Here is a 22364-nt window from a genome sequence, read left to right as displayed (position 1 = left end):
TGGCTCTTGGAAAGCGGGGAGTGAAAATCTAAAATATGAAAGCAAAAAATGGATCAGTCCTGAAAGGGTTAATTCATTTCTAATGAAAAAACGTATGACAACATGTTGGGTATTTCCGTACTCGGGAGAAATTGCTTTATAAAAATGGTTGTTTTTTTCCTCCTTTATCCCTTGTGAAAATGAGAAAATGCAACATTTTAGTGGAAAAAATGTTGATATTAATTTTCGCGCCCTAATTCTAATAAACTCTGCAAAAGACCCGTGGGGTCTAAATGCTCACTATACCCCTAGAAAAATTCCTTGAAGGTTTTTCCAAAATGGGGTCACTTTTGGGGGGTTTCCACTGTTTTGGTCCCTCCAGTACATTGCAAATGCGACATGGCACCGAAAACCATTCCAGCAAAATCATAAATCCAAATGGCGCTCCTTCCCTTCTGAGCCCTGCTGTGGGTCCAAACAGCAGTTTATTACCACATATGGAGTATTGTCGTAATCGGGAGACATTGCTTTACAAATGTTGGGGTGCATTTTCTTCGTTATTCCTTGTAAATAATAAAAATTTCTATGTTGTTTCAGAAAAAAAGTACATTTTAATTCTTACAGACTAATTTCAATATATTTAGCGAAAAACCTGTGTGGTCAAAATGCTAACTATACCCCTAGATAAATACCTTAAGGGGTCTAGTTTTCGAAATGGGGTCGTTTATGGGGAGTTTCTATCATTCTGGCAGCTCAAAGCTTCTCCAAATGTACATTGGGGCCTAAAACATTTTCAAGCAAAATATGAGTCCTGAAAGCCTCCGGGTGTTCCCTTCCTTTGGGGCCCTGCCGTGTGTCCAAACAACGCATTAGGGCCACAATGTGGGTATTTTTGAAAACAGGAGAAAGAGGGTGATAGATTTTGGGGTGTGTTTCTTCATTTTCATGGTCGCTTTACAAAGAAATTGGTCTTCAAACAAATACTTTTATGAAAAAAGTGAAATTATTATTTTTTTCACCTGATATGCCTTAAATTTAGCAAAGAACTGTGGGGTCAAAATAATTACTATACCCCTAAATAAATACCTTATGGGGTCTAGTTTTCTAAATGGGGTCGTTTATGGGGAGTTTCTATCGTTCTGGCAGCTCAAAGCCTTTCCAAATATACAGTGGGGCCTAAAACATTTTCAAGCAAAATATGAGTCCTGAAAGCCTCCGGGTGCTCTCTTCCTTTTGGGTCCTGCCGTGTGTCCAGGCAGCGCATTAGGGCCACAATGTTGGTATTTTTGAAAACAGGAGAAACAGGGTGATAGATTTTGTGGTGTGTTTCTTCATTCTCATGGTCGCTTTACAAAGAAATTGGTCTTCAAACTGATACTTTTATGAAAAAAAGTGAAATTTTTTTTTTTTCACCTGCTATGTATTAAATTTAGCAAAAAACTGTGGGGTCAAAATACTTACTATACCCTTAGGTAAATACCTTAAGGGGTCTAGTTTTCTAAATGGGGTCATTTGTGGGGGTTTCCATCACTCTGAGACCTATGAGCCTCTGAAAACCTGGCTTGGTGCAGGAAAACAAAATGTACTTCAAAATTTATAAAATTATTATTCAAATTGTAAGTCCTCTAAATTGCTGAAAATTTATTTTATTTTTTCAAAAGTGCTGCCAAAATGGAGTAAAGAGATAGAAATATATATTTAATTAAAAAAATTGTACAGTATGTATGTACATATGTGACATATTGCAGTTAAAAATAGGGGAAAATGGTAATTTTTACAAAATTTCTTCCATTTTTCTATTTTTTAATTAATTTCCGCAAATCGTATCAGTCTACTTTTACCACTAAAATAAAGTACAACATGTGACGAAAAAACAATGTCAGAATTACTTGGATATTCAAAACTTTCACAGAGTTATTCTCTGATAAAGTCAGACATACCAGATTTGACAAATCTGGCTTGGTCATTAAGGTACAAACATGCCCGGTCATTAAGGGGTTAAACAGTTGATAAACGATCTAGTGTCAAACACTTCACCTGTGGTTGAACTCTTAGGGTATGTGCACACACACTATTTACGTCCGTAATTGACGGACGTATTTCGGCCGCAAGTCCCGGACCGAACACAGTGCAGGGAGCCGGGCTCCTAGCATCATACTTATATACGATGCTAGGAGTCCCTGCCTCTCTGCAGGACAACTGTCCCGTACTGTAATCATGTTTTCAGTACGGGACAGTAGTTCCACGGAGAGGCAGGGACTCCTAGCATCGTATATAAGTATGATGCTAGGAGCCCGGCTCCCTGCACTGAGTTCGGTCCACTACTTGCGGCCGAAATACGTCCGTCAATTACGGACGTAATTAGTGTGTGTGCACATACCCTTAAGGTTGGGTTCACACGACCTATTTTCAGACGTATACGAGGCGTTTTTTGCCTCGTTTTACGTCTGAAAATACGTCTCAAATACGTTGTCAAACATCTGCCCATTACTTTCTATGGGTATAACGCTGTATTGTTCCCACGACGCGTAATTTTACGCGTCGTACGGCAATTACGACGCGTAAAATTACGCCTCGTAAAAAGAAGTGCAGGACACTTCTTTGGACGTTTTTGGAGCTGTTTTCTCATAGACTCCAATGAAAACAGCTCCAAAAACGGACGTAAAAAACACCGCGAAAACGCAGCGAAAAATGCAGCGAAAAATGCGAGTTGCTCAAAAAACGTCTGAAAATCAGGGGCTGTTTTCCCTTGAAAACAGCTCTGTATTTTCAGACGTTTTTGGTCACTACGTGTGCACATACCCTAAAGGTTCGGATGTTCAAAATGGAACTGCATGCTTTGCATATAAGATCAATGGCGTTCAGTTAGCGATTTGTAGCCTCTTATTAAACAATATTTGGCCTTTTATATTGACCTATGAAGCAGGGGCGTCGCTAGCAGCGGGCCTCCGTGGCCCAAGCCCCGGATCTTTGGTGGCCTGGATCCCCGGACGACTGCCGCTAGAGCGGTCACAACTGCGACCGGGCAGCAGTCACAGTTGTGACCGGGCCGCGGCCCCCCGCATCGCATCTACAAAAATAGTAACTGAGGCCTATGTCATAAAATACAAAGGCCCCTGTTACTATAGTAATACCACAATACTTACCCTCCTTCCCGTGCGAAGCGGATGTCATGACGCTGGATAGTGTCGGGACATCCGCTGCACCCGGAGTCGAAGAGGATGGTAAGTGTAAGGGTATGTTCACACGGCCTATTTACGGAGGTAAATCGGGCGTTTTTGCCCCGAATTACGCCCGAAAATAGCGCCTCAATAGCGCTGACAAACATCTGCCCATTGAAAGCAATGGGCAGACGTTTGTCTGTTCACACGAGGCGTATATTTACGCGCCGCTGTCAAATGACGGCGCGTAAATTGACGCCCGCGTAGAAGAAGTGACCTGTCACTTCTTTGGCCGTAATTGGAGCCGCTATTCATTGACTCCAATGAATAGCAGCGCTAATTACGGCCGTAATTGACGCGGCGTTCCAGCGCCTGCACATGCCGGTACGGCTGAAATTACGGGGATGTTTTCAGGCTGAAACATCCCCGTAATTTCAGCCGTTACGGACCCCCGCCGTGTGAACATACCCTAACAGTACTGCCTGCTGAGGTCCTGTATTTAAGCCTGCCTTGTGGTAGGCTTAGATACAGAGTATAACAAACAGTATCACACATGGACCCTGTATCTAAGCCCACCATATGGTGGGCTTAGATACATGACCATGTATGATAGGATCTGATGGATCCCTGTATCTAAGCCTATCACATTGGAGGCTTAAAAACAGGGCCCCAACAGACAGTAATCTTATACCGTATAAGATTACTGTCTGCTGGGGCCCTGTACCTAAGCCTAACATGTTGTAGGCAAGATACAGAGTCCAACAGACAGTATCACACATGGGCCCTGTATCCCTGCCTATCACATAGTAGGTTTAGATACATGGCCATGTATGATACTCTCTTCTGGGCCCTGTATATAAGCCTACCACATGGTATTCTTAGATACATGGCCCATATCTGAAGCTGTCTGATGGGCCCTGTATCTAAGCTTACCACATAGTAGGCTTAGATACAGGGCCCCAGCAAACTGTAATCTTATACAGTATAAGATTACTGTCTGCTAGGGCCCTGTATCTAAGCCTACCTTATGGTAGGCTTAGAAACCTGGTCTAACAGACAGTATCACACATGGGCCCTGTATCTAAGACTACCACCTGTGTTACTAATGGGTTTTTTAACTAAGGCGCGCATGCGCCGCAACTTACAGTTTGATCCTAACAATGACTCCTCTATCTGTGTATACAGGCACATACATCTACGGAATCGGTTACCTATTCATAAAATATTTCCACTGTATGATGGATAATTAAGATCTAACCGGCAATATTAAATGCACTTGTATACACAGTGCATCGATCAGCCTCAGACATTACCTTCACGTCTGATGATAACAACGATCTCCAGACACCCACAAATTCTATCATCTGATTCAACTGCGGTGCGCATGCGCCAAGTACGCTATGCGTCCGGAACAACGGCCTCTACACGCTATAAGCTGGTCTCTGTGTCAGTCAGACACAGAGAAGGCTCGCCTCTGTTTACAATCTCTATTGGTCGCCCTAGGGAGATGACACACCTTGATAGGTGTGTCTCCCCACTATTTAAGGAAGAGGAAATCGCATGCGCGAGTAATAGCCCTGAAATTATCCCCTGAGGACGCTGCTGTAGCAGTGAAACATGTCGGGGGGGCTAGCGCTCTTTTAAAATCACTGCTGGTCTAACAAATGAACTCCATCACCGTGTCACATAAAAGGCTGCCCGAGCAGTCTGCAGCTGCCGTCCATGCCTGACACACTTAACTCCTGAGATCTAAACATACACCAGATCTCAAATGTTAGACTAACCATCTTTGAAAAATTTTTTAATTCAACCAACTATTGTACAAGTATTTACCCTATCTGCTGCAACTTGTTTCTAATTTAAACATTAAAAGTTATATTTTAATTAATACAACAATTCTATAGCAGCTGGAAAATTGGGGATTCCCTTGTGCTCTGCACATTTATCTGCTCGTCTATTACAATCATCCCTGCCAGCTGCTAGGGTCTCTATCAAATTTTTCTATTTCGCTGTGACAACCAATCACAGCGATCACATGCATTTCTGCATAGAAAACAGTGTGCACGCGATCGCGTGCACACAGCCCTGTGCCCACGCTGTTACCAACAGCTCTGGGCACTGGGCAGAGTATCAGGGACCAATCTGATGGTCCCTGAACATGTGGTCGCTGTGAAAACCTATCACAGCGACCACATTTGTTTTATTTTGACTTTTCTGGCAGTAAATCTCCTGCCTCTTTTCTTCTCCTCAAACATTGTTTCAGTTTGAGGAGAAGAAGAGACTCGGGAGAATTGCTGCCAGAAGATTACAGTTACAGTTACACAAAAAATACAGTTACACTCTAAAACATTCTCTGTATAGATAGATTTCTATCTATCTATACAATCTATCTATCCATCTATCTTTTTTTCTATATATCTACCTTTCTATCTTTTATTCTATTAGAATAGGCAGGTAGGGAGTATATAATTATATATATATCCACATATATATAATATATATAGCAATAGCGGTTTATTTTTTTGTTAGCGGTAGTGTAGATATATATAGCAGTTAGTTTGTGTGTTTTATAAAAAAAAAAAAAAATTTGTTTAGTTAGTGTTAGTGTTAGTTACGTTATGGCGAGGAAGTTGTTTAGCGCCGAGGAGGCATACGCCATGCTGTGGTCTGAGTCGGAGACCGCATCAGAGATGGCGTCCGAGATGGAACCGGTTTTAGGTAGTGACGATGACAGCGTCACTTCAGGTTCATCTTCAGGGAACGTTGTCCCTGATGCAGTTGGAACTGCAGAACATGAAAGCGTAGGGCCAAGTAGCGCTGTAGCACAGGACAGCCTGGTCCCTTCAGTCCAGGCTCTTGTATGGGCACCTGCCCCATCTTTTGGGCCTAGAATCCACGGATTTACTGCCACTCCTGGCATAACCGTGGACAATACAAATTTTGTCCAAATGGATTACTTCCATTTATTTATAACGAACGACATCCTAAATCAGATTGTCCACGAAACAAATTTATATGCCACTCAATATATAATTCAGAAACCTTCATCCACCCATGCCAGAGATTGGACGCCCACCAATTTGCTGGAATTAAAAAAAAATTTGGGGCTCACCCTACATATGGGTATTGTCAAAAAGCCCTCCATTAGGTCTTACTGGTCAACAAGACCCGCCCAAGCCACCCCAGTATATTCTGCAGTAATGCCCAGGTCTCGTTATGAGACAATAATGAGGTTCCTCCACTTCAATGACAACGCACAGGCCCCCCCAAGTACCGATGCAAACCGGGATCGGTTGTTCAAAATAAGACCGCTAATAAATTCCCTGAATAATTTATTTCTGCAACTCTACACCCCTGAGCAGAATGTAAGCGTGGACGAATCCCTCCTCAACTTTCATGGCAGACTTAGCTTTCGCCAATATCTACCTTCAAAAAGAGCTCTACAAATTGTGTGAAAGTGGGTCAGGATATACCACCGCCTTCAGGATTTATGAAGGGCGGGACCACACAATAAATGTTCCTGGATGCCCCCCTGATCTTTCCACCAGCAGTAAGATCGTGTGGGAGATAATGCAGCCTCTGCTTCACAAGGGGTACCACCTGTACTGTGATAATTTTTATTCGAGTGTGCCCCTGTTTAGGCATTTGCATGCTGCAAGGACTGGGGCATGTGGTACCATGCGCAAAAACAGAATTGGTTTTCCACAGCAATTAGTGGGGAAGCGCATGGTAAAGGGGGACTCCTGTGCTTATGCATCTGAAGAATTGCTGGCGGTCAAGTTCAGGGATCGCAAAGATGTGTATGTGCTAAGCACTATTCAGGAACAGTGGCAGTGAGGGAAAGGGGGGCAACATCGGACAAGCACAAACCAGTGAGCGTGTCCGAATATAACAAGTACATGGGGGGGTGGATTTAAGCGACCAGGTTTTACAGCCCTATTTAGTAAAACGCAAAACTAAAACCTGGTACAAAAAAGTGGCCATTTATTTGTTACAGGTGGCCATCCACAATTCATTCGTGCTCTACAAAAAAAGGCAGAGGCAGAGACACATAACTGAATTTCCAGGAAAAAATTATTGAAGGCCTCATTTTTGATGTTCAGGACACCCGAGAATGCCCCCAGTCTGAGGATGTCACGCGACTGACTGAAAGACACTTCATCAGTCGGATTCCCCCAACACCAACCAGAAGCAACCCGCAGAAAAAGTGCCACGTCTGCAGAAAAGAAGGGCATCGCAAAGATTCCCGATATTTCTGTCCCTCATGTCCCTCGCAACCAGGCCTGTGCATTGAGCCATGTTTTAAAAAATACCACACCGTTCTGAATTATTAGATTTTAGTTAATTTGTTGAAAATATATTTGCCCTACATTACATTTTTATTTTTCCCCTGATTTTACTCCAAGGGTGAGGGAGGGAATCGGTGGGGGGTGGATGTCATGTTTGCATATTCTCTAAAGTTCATCTGCTGGAGAGCTCCATTTGCATAAACCTGCAATTTCTTATTGTAGAAAACCCAAAAAAATAAATTCCCATTATACCCCTAGATGAATATTTTGGGATTTCTGCTTCAAGAGCAGATATTTTGGAAGTGTTAGGGTATGTTCACACGATGAGAGGCATTTATGTGTGAAAAGACAGACTGTTAACAGCTGCCTCGTTTCACACGTAAATGCTCCTCCTCGCATTTTGCGAGCCGTCTGAGACGCTCGTAAATCTTGAGCTGTGCTTCATTGAGTTCAATGAAGAACAGCTCAAATTACATGGCAAAGAAGTGCCCTGCACTTCTTTGCCGAGGCAGTCCATTTACGCGTCGTCGTTTGACAGCTGTCAAACGACGACGCGTAAATTACAGGTCGTCTGCACAATACGACGGCAAACCCATTCAAATGAATGGGCAGATGTTTGCCGACGTATTGTAGCCCTATTTTTAGGCGTAAAACGCGCCATAATACGCCTCGTTTACGCCTGAAAATAGGTCGTGTGAACCCAGCCTTATAGAAACTCTGTTGAGTTTTGTAAAACCAGCTTTGAAAAAAAGCGATTTGTGAAATAAGCTTCTTCTATCGTCCGCCCTCCTACTTCTCTATGTGATAAATAAGGCACACATAATTGGTATCCCCATGCACAGGAGAAGTGGAAGAATGTGAAAGGAGATTAATTTTGGCCGTGGTCTATGCCGTGTGTGAACTGACGCATTTGCTAAAAAATTGCTAATTTTATTTTGATCCATCTTATTCAAGAAACTTTCAGAAGAAAACTGGACTGTCTAAAAATATGATAAACCCCTTGAAGAAAACCTTGTGGGGTCTACTTGCGTGAATGAAGTCATTTATGGGGTGATTCTAATGTTTCAGCAGCATTACGCCCCCACAAAACAGTATGCTGCTATAAAATCAAATGCAAAATTCCTGGACCAAAAAGCCTCCTTTTATGCCAAGCCCTGGCACATGCCCGCACAGTGAATAAGGCACACATATTTGGTATCCCCATGCACGGGAGAAGTGGAAGAATGTGAAAGGAGATGAATTTTGTCCGTGGTCTATACCGTGTGTGAAAAATACTAGCCTAAGTTCTGTGAAAAAACTGTGGGGTCTAAATGGTCACAACACCCATAAATAAATTCTTTGAGGGGTGTAGTTTCCAAAATGGGGTGACTTCTGGTGGGTTTCCATTGCTTTGATACCTTTGGGGCTCTGCAAATGCGACATGGCACCCGAAAACCAATCCAGCAAAATCTGGGCTCCAAAGAACACATAGCACTCCTTTACTTCTGAGGCCTCCCATGGGCCCAAACGGCAGTTTATCACCACAAATGGGGTATTGCCGCACTCAGGACAAATTGGGCAACAAATTGGGGTATTTTATTCCTTGTGAAAATAAGAAATTTTGAGCCAAAACTACCTCTTATTGGAAAAAATTACATTTTTTTGAATTCACAGCCCAATTCAAATAAATTCTGTGAAAAAACTGTGGAGTCTAAATGGTCACAACACCAATAAATGAATTCCTTGAGGGGTGTAGTTTCCAAAATTGGTTCACTTCTGGTGGGTTTCCATTGCTTTGATACCTTTGGGGCTCTGCAAATGCGACATGGCACCCGAAAACCAATCCAGCAAAATCTGGGCTCCAAAGAACACATAGCGCTCCTTTCCTTCTAATACCTCCCATGGGCCCAAACGGCAGTTTATGGCCACAAATAGGGTATTGCCGCACTCAGGACAAATTTGGCAACAAAATGGGGTATTTTATTTGTTGTGAAAATAAGACATTTTGAGCCAAAACTACATCTTATTGGAAAAAAGTTTTTTTTTTTAAATTCACAGCCCAATTCAAATAAGTTCTGTGAAAAAACTGTGGGGTCTAAATGGTCACAACACCCATAAATAAATTCCTTGAGGGGTTTTGTTTCCAAAATGGGGTCACTTTTGGTGGATTTCCATTGCTTTGATACCTCTGAGGCTCTGCAAATGCGACATGGCACCCGAAAACCAATCCAGCAAAATCTGGACTCCTAAGAACACACAGCGCTCCTTTCCTTCTGAGGCCTCCCATGGGCCCAAACAGCAGTTTATCACCACAAATGGGGTATTGCCGCACTCAGGACAAATTGGGCAACAAAATGGGGCATTTTGTTCCCTGTGAAAATAAGAAATTCTGATCAAAAATGACATCTTATTGGAAAAATTGTCATTCTTTTAATTTCACAGCCCAATTCAAATACGCGCTGTGAAAAAACTACGGGGTCAAAATGGTAACAATAACCATAAATTAATTCCTTGAGGGGTGCAGTTTCCAAAATGGGGTCAGTTTTGGGGGATTCCTACTGTTTTGGCACCTCAACACCTCTCCAAACCTGGCATGCTGCCTAAAATATATGCTAATAAAAAAGCACCACCAAAATGCACTAGGTGCTTCTTTGCTTCTGGGGCTTGTGTTTTAGTCCACGAGCGCACTAGAGCCACATGTGGGACATTTCTAAAAACTGAAGAATCTGGACAATACATATTTAGTTGTGTTTCTCTGGTAAAACCTTCTTTGTTACAGAAAAAAAATAGAATAAAATTGAAATTCAGAAAGAAAAATGAAATTTGCAAATTTCACCTCCACTTTGCTTTAATTCCTGTGAAATGCCTGAAGGGTTAAAAAACTTTCTAAATGCTGTTTTGAATACTTTGAGGGGTCTAGTTTTTAAAATGGGGTGCTTTATGGGGGTTTCTAATACATAGGCCCCTCAAAGCCTCTTCAGAACTGAACTGGTACCTTAAAAAAAAGGCTTTTGAAATTTTCTTAAAAATATGAGAAATTGCTGTTTATGTTCTAAGCCTTGTAACATCCTAGAAAAATAAAATAATGTTCAAAAAACGATGCCAATCTAAAGTAGACATATGGTAAATGTGAACTAGTAACTATTTTGGGTGGTATAACCGTCTGTTTTTCAAGCAGATGCATTTAAATTCTAAAAAATGCTATTTTTTCTAAATTTTCTAGAAATTTTGCAATTTTTCTCAAATAAAGACTGAATATATCGACCAAATTTTACCACGAACATGAAGCCCAATGTGTCATGAGAAAAAATCTCGGAATCGCTTGGATAGGTTTAAGCATTCCGACGTTATTACCACATAAAGTGAAATATGTCAGATTTGAAAAATGGGCTCTGAGCCTTAAGGCCCAAACTAGGCTGCGTCCTTAAGGGGTTAAGCAGCACTACGCCCCCCAGAAAACAGTATGCGGCTATAAAATCAAATGCTAAATTCCTGGACTGAAAAGGCCAAAAAGCCTCCTTTTATGCCAAGCCCTGGCACATGCCCGCACTGTGAATAAGGCACACATATTTGGTTTCCCCATGCACGGGAGAAGTGGAAGAATGTGAAAGGAGATGAATTTTGTCCATGGTCTATACCGTGTGTGAAAAATACTAGCCTAAACTGACGCATTTGCTAAAAAATAGCTGATTTTTTTTTGTTCCATCTTATTCAAGAAACTTTCAGAAGAAAACTGGACTTGCTAAAAATATGATAAACCCCTTGAAGGAAACCTTGTGGGGTCTACTTGTGTGAATGAAGTCATTTATGGGGTGATTCTAATGTTTCAGCAGCATTACGCCCCCCAGAAAACAGTATGCGGCTATAAAATCAAATGCTAAATTCCTGGACCGAAAAGGCCAAAAAGCCTCCTTTTATGCCAAGCCCTGGCACATGCCCGCACAGTGAATAAGGCACACATATTTGGTATCCCCATGCACGGGAGAAGTGGAAGAATGTGAAAGGAGATTAATTTTGTCCGTGGTCCATACCGTGTGTGAAAAATGCTAGCATAAACTGGCGCAATTGCTAAATTCTTGCATTTTTTTCCAATTTTGCCCACTTTAGAGTAAAAAATAAAAATTATATATACTGACAAATTCCACTAAAACAAAGCCCTATCTGTCCTTTAAAAAGAGTGTAAAATTCAAAGATGAACTTTATTCACCTGCTGAGTTATAGTCATCTAAAGAAGCGCATAGCAAAATTGTGAAATTTGCTCTGGTCATTTAGCTGTAAAACAGCCTAGTCCTTAACCGGTTAAATCAAGATTCTAGAGACAGCACGAAATCAGTCCGCCTTTGTGAGGTTTCCTAATTTGTAAAATGTTGTAGCTATTTTCAGGAGGTTTTTCCAAATTTCACTCTTGTACAAGGACCACATATATGGGTAATATAGAACAAATGGGGCAGTTGCCCTCCTACCCCTTATTATCAGTTGGTAGTCCTTTAAATAGATGTGTCCAGAGATAGTGAAATAGCCTCTCCTGTATAGTGGATGGTGAATGAAAGTTCTCACAACGCGTTTCTTGCTGACCAAGCGATTCCTCAGGGGAGATGGGTCAAAAAGGCAGCTGTGTCCAGATTCAGAGTCTGCTGCTCAAAGTATAGCTGTCATTTCGTGTGAAGAAGAATGCTCACTGATTAGAGCATGTTTGCAGTGGCAAGAGGTATCCTGTTTAAAACGTCCTTGCAGTGGCAAGAAGTTAGACCTTCCAAGTGGGCGGTAAACAAAAGACGCCTGTTCCTGGCGTGTACCGGGTAATAATGGGGGTTAGTGTTAGCCTTTTCACTGGCTAAAATTAATCCCCGCCTTAGTAATGGATGCTGTCAATCAGCCAGCGGCCATTATTAAGGCAGCAGTAATAAAGTTTAAAAAATATTTTATTGAAATAAAAAACCCCACAGAACCATTAACTATTTTATTGAGAATAAAAAAGCCGTAATCGAAGCTGTCCTCGAATCCGACATTCAACAAGCGAACCTGTAAAAAAACACAAACACACCAAAAAAATTAATAACATAAAAAAGTAAAGCAATTCTTAAACTTACATTTCCTGGCTCTAGCACTGGAGCCGCAATGTCAGCGAGCTGGGGCCTACATATATCTAAGCCCCTCATGTATGATACTGTCTGTTGAGCCAATGTATCTAATCCTATCCATAGCTATGGGGTCATAGTGCTATAGATATGCTGTCTCATATATATATATATATATATATATATATATATATATATATATTTCCTGGTCGTCCTCAGGCAACACACCAATGGGTTAAACTCCCTTAAATACAGCCAGAAGTGACAGGTTAATAAGCAGTAATTAAATGAATAGCAATTAGCTAGAGCCCGCCTATAAAGGTAGAGAAAGGCCTCACCAACTTGTATTTTTTTTTTTCTTTGATACTCAAGAAGAGCAGGTAAGATTCTGTGAGTCTGCTATTTTTTTCTACGTTTTATAATTTTATTATTTCTACAATCAGGCTCCAGGCTGTATACCCTGGTATCGGGTCCTTCGTCCTGAGGAACATTCGTGTTTGTCCCACATGTCTGTTAAGCATCTGTGAGGAAGGACGGTGTTTCTTTTCCTCCATGTGGATGCTGGGAGTTGCACTATGCCCATACCAAGATGGCCGCTAGCACTCACTGCCTGGTGTAACCTCGCCTTCGACTACATGGTTGACATGGGGAGCCTCTGCCGACGCGAGTTGTTCCTCCGTCGATTGGCTGACTAGGAGGTGGGTCTATGGATTGGGATGACATGAATTGCGTCCTGTATCAGAAGTTCCCACTGGCTGTGTGCCTGAGTTTGGAGATGACCGCTCTCCCTCACCAAACAGGTATGAGGCGCGAATGCGCAAGCAACATATTTAATCCAGTTTTGGCATTTAAACATGGCACCACTGCCAGGCAGCAAAATCCTTAATCTTGTAAGATAAACTGCACCTCATTCTCTGCACGTTTTATGGACTGTAATCTTGGTTTACCCCACTACTATGTTCTCTATGTAGCTAAGGGGTCAGGGCCTTTATAAGTATAGGATCCCCTAATTTTGTGATCCATGTCACTGATTTGTGCCTGTTTCAGGTGTCCACCTCAAACTGTTAGAGTAGGAAGAGAAAGTCCATACATCGGCTGTCACGATGGGTGTGTGGACCCACTGGACCGTAGCGGGATTGCAGCTGGCCAAACAGGATACCAAGGCAAAGTCTATAGTTCGAATAAGGGAACCTGTGGCAATACAGACAGTAGCGATGGCAGGCTCGGATGGGACCTTGGCAGCAGGCAGACACCAGGCGTGGTGAAATACAGCAGGCGTAGTATTCGACACAACACGACTCCAACTCTCTACGGCACAGGAACAAGGTAGCATGGGATACAGGTAGCAGGAACGGGAACACTGGGAACTGGAAAACACTAAGGGACCATTTGCAAAGACTAACACATGTAAACACAAGAACGCTCAGGCAATGAGTGAAGAGGCAGGGCCCTTCTTATAGTCCAGGGTCATCTGGGAGCAATCAGTCAAATTTAAAACATGTGTGTGCAATGGCCCTTTAAGGCCGGCCCTTTAAGCTCGAGCGCGCACCCTAGTGGTCACTACAGGACGGCCACATCTGCTGGCATCTCTGGGGAGGAAGAAGTCTGCAGGATGATAGGAGTCTGTGGTCTGCGACCGTGGACGTTACACCAGCTCTCTCAGGAATGAGCCTGCCTGATGATGTGTGCTCTGCAGATGATTGCACTGCTGATGTGTGCCCTTAAGATGATTGCACCACTGATGTGTGCTCTGCAGAATATTGCACCACTGATGTGTGCTCTGCAGATGATTGCACCGCTGATGTGTGCTGTGCAGATGATTGCTGCTGCTGATGTGTGCTCTGCATGTCAGGCACCTGAACCTTCTCCATAGCATGATGATCCACAGCAGAAGGAAGTCAGATCCTTCTTTTTCTGGCCAGACAAGCTTTTTGATGTAGACACAAGATTGAAGTCCCTTTATAAAGTGGATCAGCAATTTACTTTTCAGTGTAAGAAATTTCTAATATTGATCTGCATGTAGCTAAACTGTCAAAGTTTGTATTTCCTTCTGATAAACCAGGGTCAGCCTTAGGGGTGTGTGACCTGTGCCTTCGAGACAGGGCACATCACTCCAGCAGGTGGAAGGGGGCGATGCGCTGGCTCCCTTCCCCTGCTTGTTTCAGAAGCGCCCGGGCCCGGCAACTCAGCAGTCGCCTTTCCGCCCGGGCGCTTCTTCACTCAGTGCCGTCGCTGCTGCTGTAGCAGCCATAGCGGCTCCTAGCAGCAACACCGGGCATTAGGGTGGTGGTGCCGCTAGCAGATGGACCCATAAATGGACACAGACGACAGAAGCTTCTCTTGGAGTGGAATCCCCGGTCACAGCGACGGCAACGCTGTGGACGGGGATTTCGCTTGAGGAGTTTCCCCTGATGTCTTTCAGGGAGCTACAGTGGTGCTATCTACAGGAAAGTGGGGATGATATCTACAAAGGAGCTGTGGTCTGTGTGGCACTACCTACAAGTGGGCTGCGTGGCACTACCAACAAGTTGGCTGTGGGATTTGTGGCACTACCTACCAGGGGGCTGTGTGGCACTCCCTACCAGGGGGCTGTGTGGCATTCCCTACCAGGGGGCTGTTTGGCACTCCCTACCAGGGGGCTGTGTGGCACTCCCTACCAGGGGGCTGTGTGGCACTCTCTACAGGGGGCTGTGTGGCACTCTCTACAGGGGGCTGTGTGGCACTCTACTGGGGGCTTTGTAGCGTTCTTTACAAGGGGGCTGTGTAGCGCTCTCTACAAGGGGGCTGTGTGGCGCTATCTACAAGGGGGCTGTGTGGCGCTATCTACAAGGGGGCTGTGTGGCGCTATCTACAAGGGGCTGTGTGGCGCTATCTACAAGGGGGCTGTGTGGCGCTATCTACAAGGGGGCTGTGTGGCGCTATCACAAGGTGGCTGTGTGGCGCTATCTACAAGGTGGCTGTGTGGCGCTATCTACAAGGGCGCGTTGTGGTGCTACCTACAAGGGGGCTGTGTGGTGCTACCTACAAGGGGGCTGTGTGGCGCTACCTACAAGGGGCTGTGTGGCGCTACCTACAAGAGGCTGTGTTGCGCTACCTACAAAGGGAATCTGTTAGTGGTGGGCTGATGGTCATTTTACTGTGAGTGGGGGGGCTGATGGTCATTTTACTGTGAGTAGCGGGCTGATGGTCATTTTACTGTGAGTGGGGGGATGATGGTCTTCAAGTGGTTTCTGCCTCTGACCTCCAATTGAAATGAATAGGAAGCAGAAAATACCTGCGGCGCCCGTTTGGAGTTTTTTGCCTGCGTCTTTTGCATTAGCTTCAACAGCTTAAGAAAATACACAAAAAAAAAGGTCAAACAACGCTGTCAATACAAAATTTGCTTCAAAATTCCTGAAGGAATTTTGAGGCAGATTTTTTTTGCCTTACAAAAAACGTGTGTGAACATACCCTACGAGTGTAGTGCTTGTTTTTAGGCATTTTCTGTCTCAGGTGCCCTGAGGAAATTTTATTTTTCAAGTGCTGCCTCAAGTCCGAAAACGTTGGGAAACTCTTTACTAGGAGACAGGATCACGCTGGCCAACGCAAGTACCCTATCATGTAGGCAGCTCAGTTCATTGTGGGAACGGGGCATAGGTGAGTACAATTTTTGTTTTTGTTTGGGGGCACTGTCTACAAGGGGGAGGTGGTGGACTGTATGGTACTGTCTACAAGGAGGAGTTGGGGGATTATCGCACTGTCTACAGGGAGGCTGTATGGCAAAATCTACAGGGGGCACTATACTGTGTGGGGGCCACTAAGAGAAAATTATACTGTGTAGGGGTACTACAGGGGACATAATACTGTGGGCAGAATTAGAGGACAAAATACTGTGTTCTTAAAGGGTTGTAATATATTATTAAATATTATTATTATTATTATTATTCTGTATGGCGGCACTAAAGGGGCATTATAATTTTTTATGGAGCAGTTTTTTTTAATGATAGGGGTGGGGCGCCGAAAGATCATTTTACACGGGATGCCATCTATACTAAGGCCGGCCCTGTGAGGAACCTACAATTTTTCCTAATCATATGGACAGAAAAGCAGTCAATGGCTATTGAAAGCTTATTGTTACATAATTACAGAGTGTGGTTGAAAAAAGACACATGTCCATCAAGTTCAAGCAAGGAATGGGAAAGGGAAGGGAAAAATTTCTACACATAGGGGCTAATATTTATTTGTTCTACGTAATGATATAAGCCTTTTTTAAAGCCATCTACTGTCCCTGCTGTGACCAGCTCCTGCGATAGGCTATTCCATAAATTCACAGTTCTCACAGTAAAGAAGGCTTGTCGCCTCTGCAGGTTGAACCTTTCTTTCTCCAGACGGAGGGAGTGCCCCCTTGTATTTTGAGGGGGTTTTACATGGAACAGGATTTCACCATATTTTTTGTATGTGCCATTCATATATTTCTATAAGGTAATCATGTCCCCCCTTAGACGTCTCTTTTCAAGGCTAAATAGGTTTAATTCTTTTAATCTTTTCTTATAACTTATATTCTCCATGCCCCTTATTAGCTTCGTTGCTCTTCTTTGTATTTTTTCCAACTCAAGGGCATCCCTTCTATGAACTGGACCCCCGCTCCTGATTTTCAGACGTTTTTTAAGCTACTCGCTTTTTTCGCAGTCTCTTTTATGGCCGCTTTAGGTGCTGTTTTTCTATAGCGTCAATGAAAAACAGCTTCAAAAATGGCTCAACAAGTAACATGCCCTTTTTTTTCGCTGGCTTTTTTTACGCATCCGTTTTTCATTTTTTTTTAAAAATGCCGGTCGGAACAGAACGCCGTTTTTCCCATTGAAATCAATGGGCAGATGTTTGGAGGCGTTCTGTTTCTGGTTTTTGGGCCATTTATGGCCCAAAAAACGGGCAAAAATAAGCCATGTGAACATACCCTTAGTGCAGGGATCCCAAACTCGGCCGGGTAAGTGGGCCACATATATAAATAATGGGAAGTTGACGGCTCGCATTACTTTCAAATTTGATACAATACAAAAGTTTTGATAATCAATTAGTTATTTGAACTACTATAACACTATATTACTATAATAATACCGCTAAGTTTAAAATTTGAGAGAATTCTCCACGTGCTTATTTAAACAATCCAGTTTTCCAGTTTAAGTGTCGCTAAATGCAATCCGGCGGCTCAGTTAGCAGTGTTTGGCAGACACACATTTCAAGATTGGGCAGCCCCTTTTTGATAGTGCCACAGAGTCCTCTGTAGATAATGCCACAGTGCCCTCTGTAGATAATGCCACAATGCCCTCTATAGATACTGCTACAGTGCCCTCTGTAGATAATGCCACAGTGCCCTCTGTAGATAATGCCACAGTGCCCTCTGTAGATAATGCCACAGTGCCCCCTGTAGATAATGCCACAGTGCCCTCTTTAGATAATGCCACAACGCCCTCTAGATAATGCAACACACCCCTAGATAATGCCAGTGTCCTCTGTAGATGCTGCCACAGTGCCCTCCACTGATGCTGCCACACACCCACTTGTAGATAATGCCACAGTGCCCTCTGTAGATGCTGCCACAGTGACCTCCGTAGATGCGGCCACAGTGCCCTTCGTAGATGCTGCCACAGTGCCCTCCGCAGATGCTGCCAGTGTCCTCAGCAGATGCTGCCACAGTGCCCTCCACAGACGCTGCCACAGTGCCCTCCGCAGACGCTGCCACAGTGCCCTCTTCAGACTTGCCACAGTGCCCTCCGCAGACGCTGCCACAGTGCCCTCCACGGACACTGCCACAGTGCCCTTCGCAGACGCTGCCACAGTGCCCTTTGCAGATGCTGCCACAGTGCCTTCCGCAGATGCTGCCACAGTGCCCTCTGCAGATAATCCCACACACACCCCAAGTAGATAGCTCCTTTGGGGCTCCCTCTAGGAGTGGAATCCCCAGCCAGAGTGTTGCCGACGCTTTGGCTGGGGATTCATCTGTTGTTGGAGCCCCTGATGTCACTGTCCGTACACAGTGATGTCAGGGGATCCTCCTGGACCGGAATGTGATATCAGGGGCAACCCCAGAGCTGGTGTCCTGGAGCAGAGCACTAGAATAGGCTCTACGCCAGTACTCTGGGAAAGCCACTGACATCAGTATCCATATATGGACAGTGATGTCAGGGACTTGCCCAGAGCTGGAGTCCCGGAGCAGAGCCGCTTCTAGCACTCTACCTGGGATTCCAGCTCTGCTCCTGACATCACTGTCCATATATGGACATGAATGTCAGGGGCAACCCCAGAGCTGGAGTTACGGGCAGAGCACTAGTAGGCTCTTCATGGGACTCCAGCTGTGCTCCTGACATCACTGGGACTCCTGCTCTGGGGGAAGCCCCTGACATCACTGTCAATGTATGGACAGCGATGTCAGAGGCTTCCCCAGAGTCCCGGAGCAGAGCCTATACTAGCACTTTGAACAGGACTCCGGCTCTTGGGAAGCCCCAGACATCGCTGTTCATATGTGGACAGCGATGTCAGAAGATTCCACAGAGTCCCAGAGCAGAGCCTCCTCTGGCGCCCTCTGCCCAGGACTTCGGCTCTGGGGAAGACCCTGACACACTGTCAATGTATGGACAGCGATGTCAGAGGCTTCCCCAGAGTCCCGGAGCAGAGCCTATACTAGCACTTTGAACAGGACTCCGGCTCTTGGGAAGCCCCAGACATCGCTGTTCATATATGGACAGCGATGTCAGGGGATTCCACAGAGTCCCGGAGCAGAGCCTGCACTAGCGGCTCTGTGTTCCGCGGGCTGCAGATGACAGCCCCAGGGGCCGCATGTGGCCCACGCGGCGTGTGTTTGAGACCCCTGCTTTAGCTCAGCTTGCAATTTACGAACATCTTCCATAGGCTGAACAATACTACATAGCTTGGTGTCATCTGCAAAAATATAAATAGTGCTATTAATCCCATCCTCTATATCATTAATAAATAAGTTGAATAATTAGCTACAGCCGGCCTGTAAATGATATGACCAAAAAACACAGCATGGATCTAGAATGGTTCAAAATAAAGTAAGAATGCGGCTGTCAGCAAGCATGTTAAATATGAACCAGATCCAGGGGTGTATACCCATAAGGCATCCAAAACATAATATATGACCGAGAAGAGAACAAATGCCAATACACAAGAACATTTAGAAAAATGAGCAAAATATTTTATTCAAAATGACATATACATACAAAAATGATAAAAAGAATCCATGAACCAACAGGTTAAAAAGACCAAACCGCCATACAATGTATAAGGAAGGTAACGTCTGAAGTTGACGTATAATAATGACAACCAAAAGATATGATCTAATGACCAGGGTACATACATGCATAAGTATGAAATGAAACATTAATGAAAAAATGCAAGAAAATGTGTGAACATCAAGCACATACCCATTGATCAACCAGATGGAAGCACGGCGATGTGTCTGCCCCAACGCGCGTTTCGGCGCAACTGCCTTCGTCTGGGGGTAGCGTTTTAAATGATGTGTATGCCACTATATATGGGGATGGACCAGCCGATCGTAGAATGAAAAAGAGGGGGGAGAAGCCCAAGTATAAACATGTAATAATACATGTTTCGCTGCATGTTTACCGGTCGCTTACCTCGTGGTGAAGCCGGTGGCCGCACCTACCAGAACCGCCAATCACGAGAGGCCAGGGTCGGATGCACGCCATCGCGTCAGAGGACGCGGTCACGTGGATCCGAAACCCGGCGCATCATGAGGGCGGAACGGAGGCCGGGCACCCCTCTACCAATCAGAAGAAGCGACACAGCGAAAAGGTAAGTAACCCAGGATAGGACAGTATATACCAACTTGGACGTGAAGCCAAATTATGCAAAACGTCAAAAACAACGTATATTTCAATATAACGCACATATAAGCAGACAGATGTGAATGAAATATAACGTTATGACAAAAAACAACTTGAAGAAACATGAATGCTGAATAATACTACGGTGAAAAGATGATGAAATAATGTGATCCGTGAAATAATACTGAATAAATTTTAATAGATCGTGAGGAAAAAGACAAATGCACTGAAAAACAGTGCCTAAGTATTAGAAGCAAGAAAAAATGAATAATAAATAAATTCCTGCGTCAGTAGAGTAATAAATGAGGAGTACATACAAAAATACGTGAAGAAAATATATATAAATGAAAGTGAAAAATATATATTGGGTGAGGGAATATGTGTATGTGTCTGTGTATGTTGTGAGAAAGTAAGTGAAAGTGAGTAGAGTGAATAATGCCCAATGAATGAGCAGTGCAGTAACAGAGAAAAGAGAAGAATAATTGCGTTTATATGTATGTGTTTATATGCACATAAATGAGGTAAATAAATAATGAAAAAGTGACAATATAAAATTAAGTTTAATCTAACATCTTTTAACAAAATAGGTTGGAGGTGCACAAAATATTACACTAATGGTTGTATTGACGAAAAAACCAAGATGACACACAAGTGTAGATGAAAATTTGTATGAATAACTGGTCACTACGCATCATGAGTAAACGAAGTCGATGGAGAGATATGCTGGCATCCCAAGGAGTGGAAAACAAGGAATCCAAGTAATAAAAGGAAGAGAATCACATCAAAGATCTAATCTGTAAATGAATAAAAAAATGTTAAAATCATATAAACACATAGGATCCTATATAAAAAGATGAACTCCAACACCATTAAAAGCTGCTGACAGTCAGAGAAACGATGAATATCCAGCGGTCTCATTGAGACCTGCGGGGTACATAGTTTGGAGTCTCCATATCCATTTGCACTCACGTTGCAATAAACATTTTTTGAGATCACCCCCACGCATCCCAAGATTAATATGGTCAATGCCCCTGATTTTAAGCATCTTGGAGTTACAGGCATGGTGTGATCGGAAGTGCCTAGGGATTGTCTTGAGCTGCTCGATATTATCAGCCGTTTTTGCATTCTCGATATCCCGTACGTGTTCCCTTACCCTCAACCGAAGCTCACGGGTAGTCATACCTACATATATTTTCGGACAGGGGCAGAGAGCATAGTATATGACACCCTTAGTACCACAAGATATGGGCCAACAGATTTTGAAATCTTGTTTACCACTAGAGTCCGTGAATTTTCCTATTCGTTCGATGTTAGGACAACTGATGCAGTCACCGCAAGGTTTGCAGCCCCATTTTGGTCCCTTAGTCCCAAACACCTTACCAGGTTGAATAGGTGAAAGATAGCTACGTACCATGGCATCACGCAGATTGGGAGCTCTGCGGGGTGCCATGGCAGGATAAGGAGGAAGAACTTTCGATAAAGTGGGATCGGTCAGCAATATAGGCCAGAATTTATACAGGACACTACGCATTTCTGTCCACCGAGAATTGAAGGTGGTAACAAATCTCACCTTAGGTTCTGTGCCCGACCTTTGGGTAACTTGCAACAGTTGTTGTCGGTTGGTCTTAGACGCTCGATCCCGAGCTTTGCGTATACTGCGTTGACTGTAACCCCTTTGAGTAAATCTGTCGCCTAGTTCTTTGAAGCGAAATTTGAGATCTTCATTGGTAGAGCAAATCTTCTTTACACGTAAAAATTGACCCACTGGAATAGCATCGATGGTATGGCGAGGGTGCGATGAAGTGGCATGCAAAAGTGAGTTGGTTGAGGTTTCCTTACGGTATAAATCCATCTGTTAGAAACCATTGCCATCTTTCTTGATTAGTATGTCCAAAAAATCGACCTTAGAGTAACTCCACTTATATGTGAGTTTGATGTTAAGTAGGTTACAATTCAGAACTTTAATGAAATCCGAAAGATCTTCAGGAGTGCCCTGCCAGATCATGAAAATGTCATCAATGAACCGTGCCCAAA

Source organism: Rhinoderma darwinii, chromosome 2 (assembly GCF_050947455.1).
Source record: "Rhinoderma darwinii isolate aRhiDar2 chromosome 2, aRhiDar2.hap1, whole genome shotgun sequence".
NCBI lineage: Eukaryota > Metazoa > Chordata > Amphibia > Anura > Rhinodermatidae > Rhinoderma > Rhinoderma darwinii.
The sequence above is the reverse complement of the archived record's forward strand: the minus strand, read 5'-3'. Positions refer to the sequence as shown.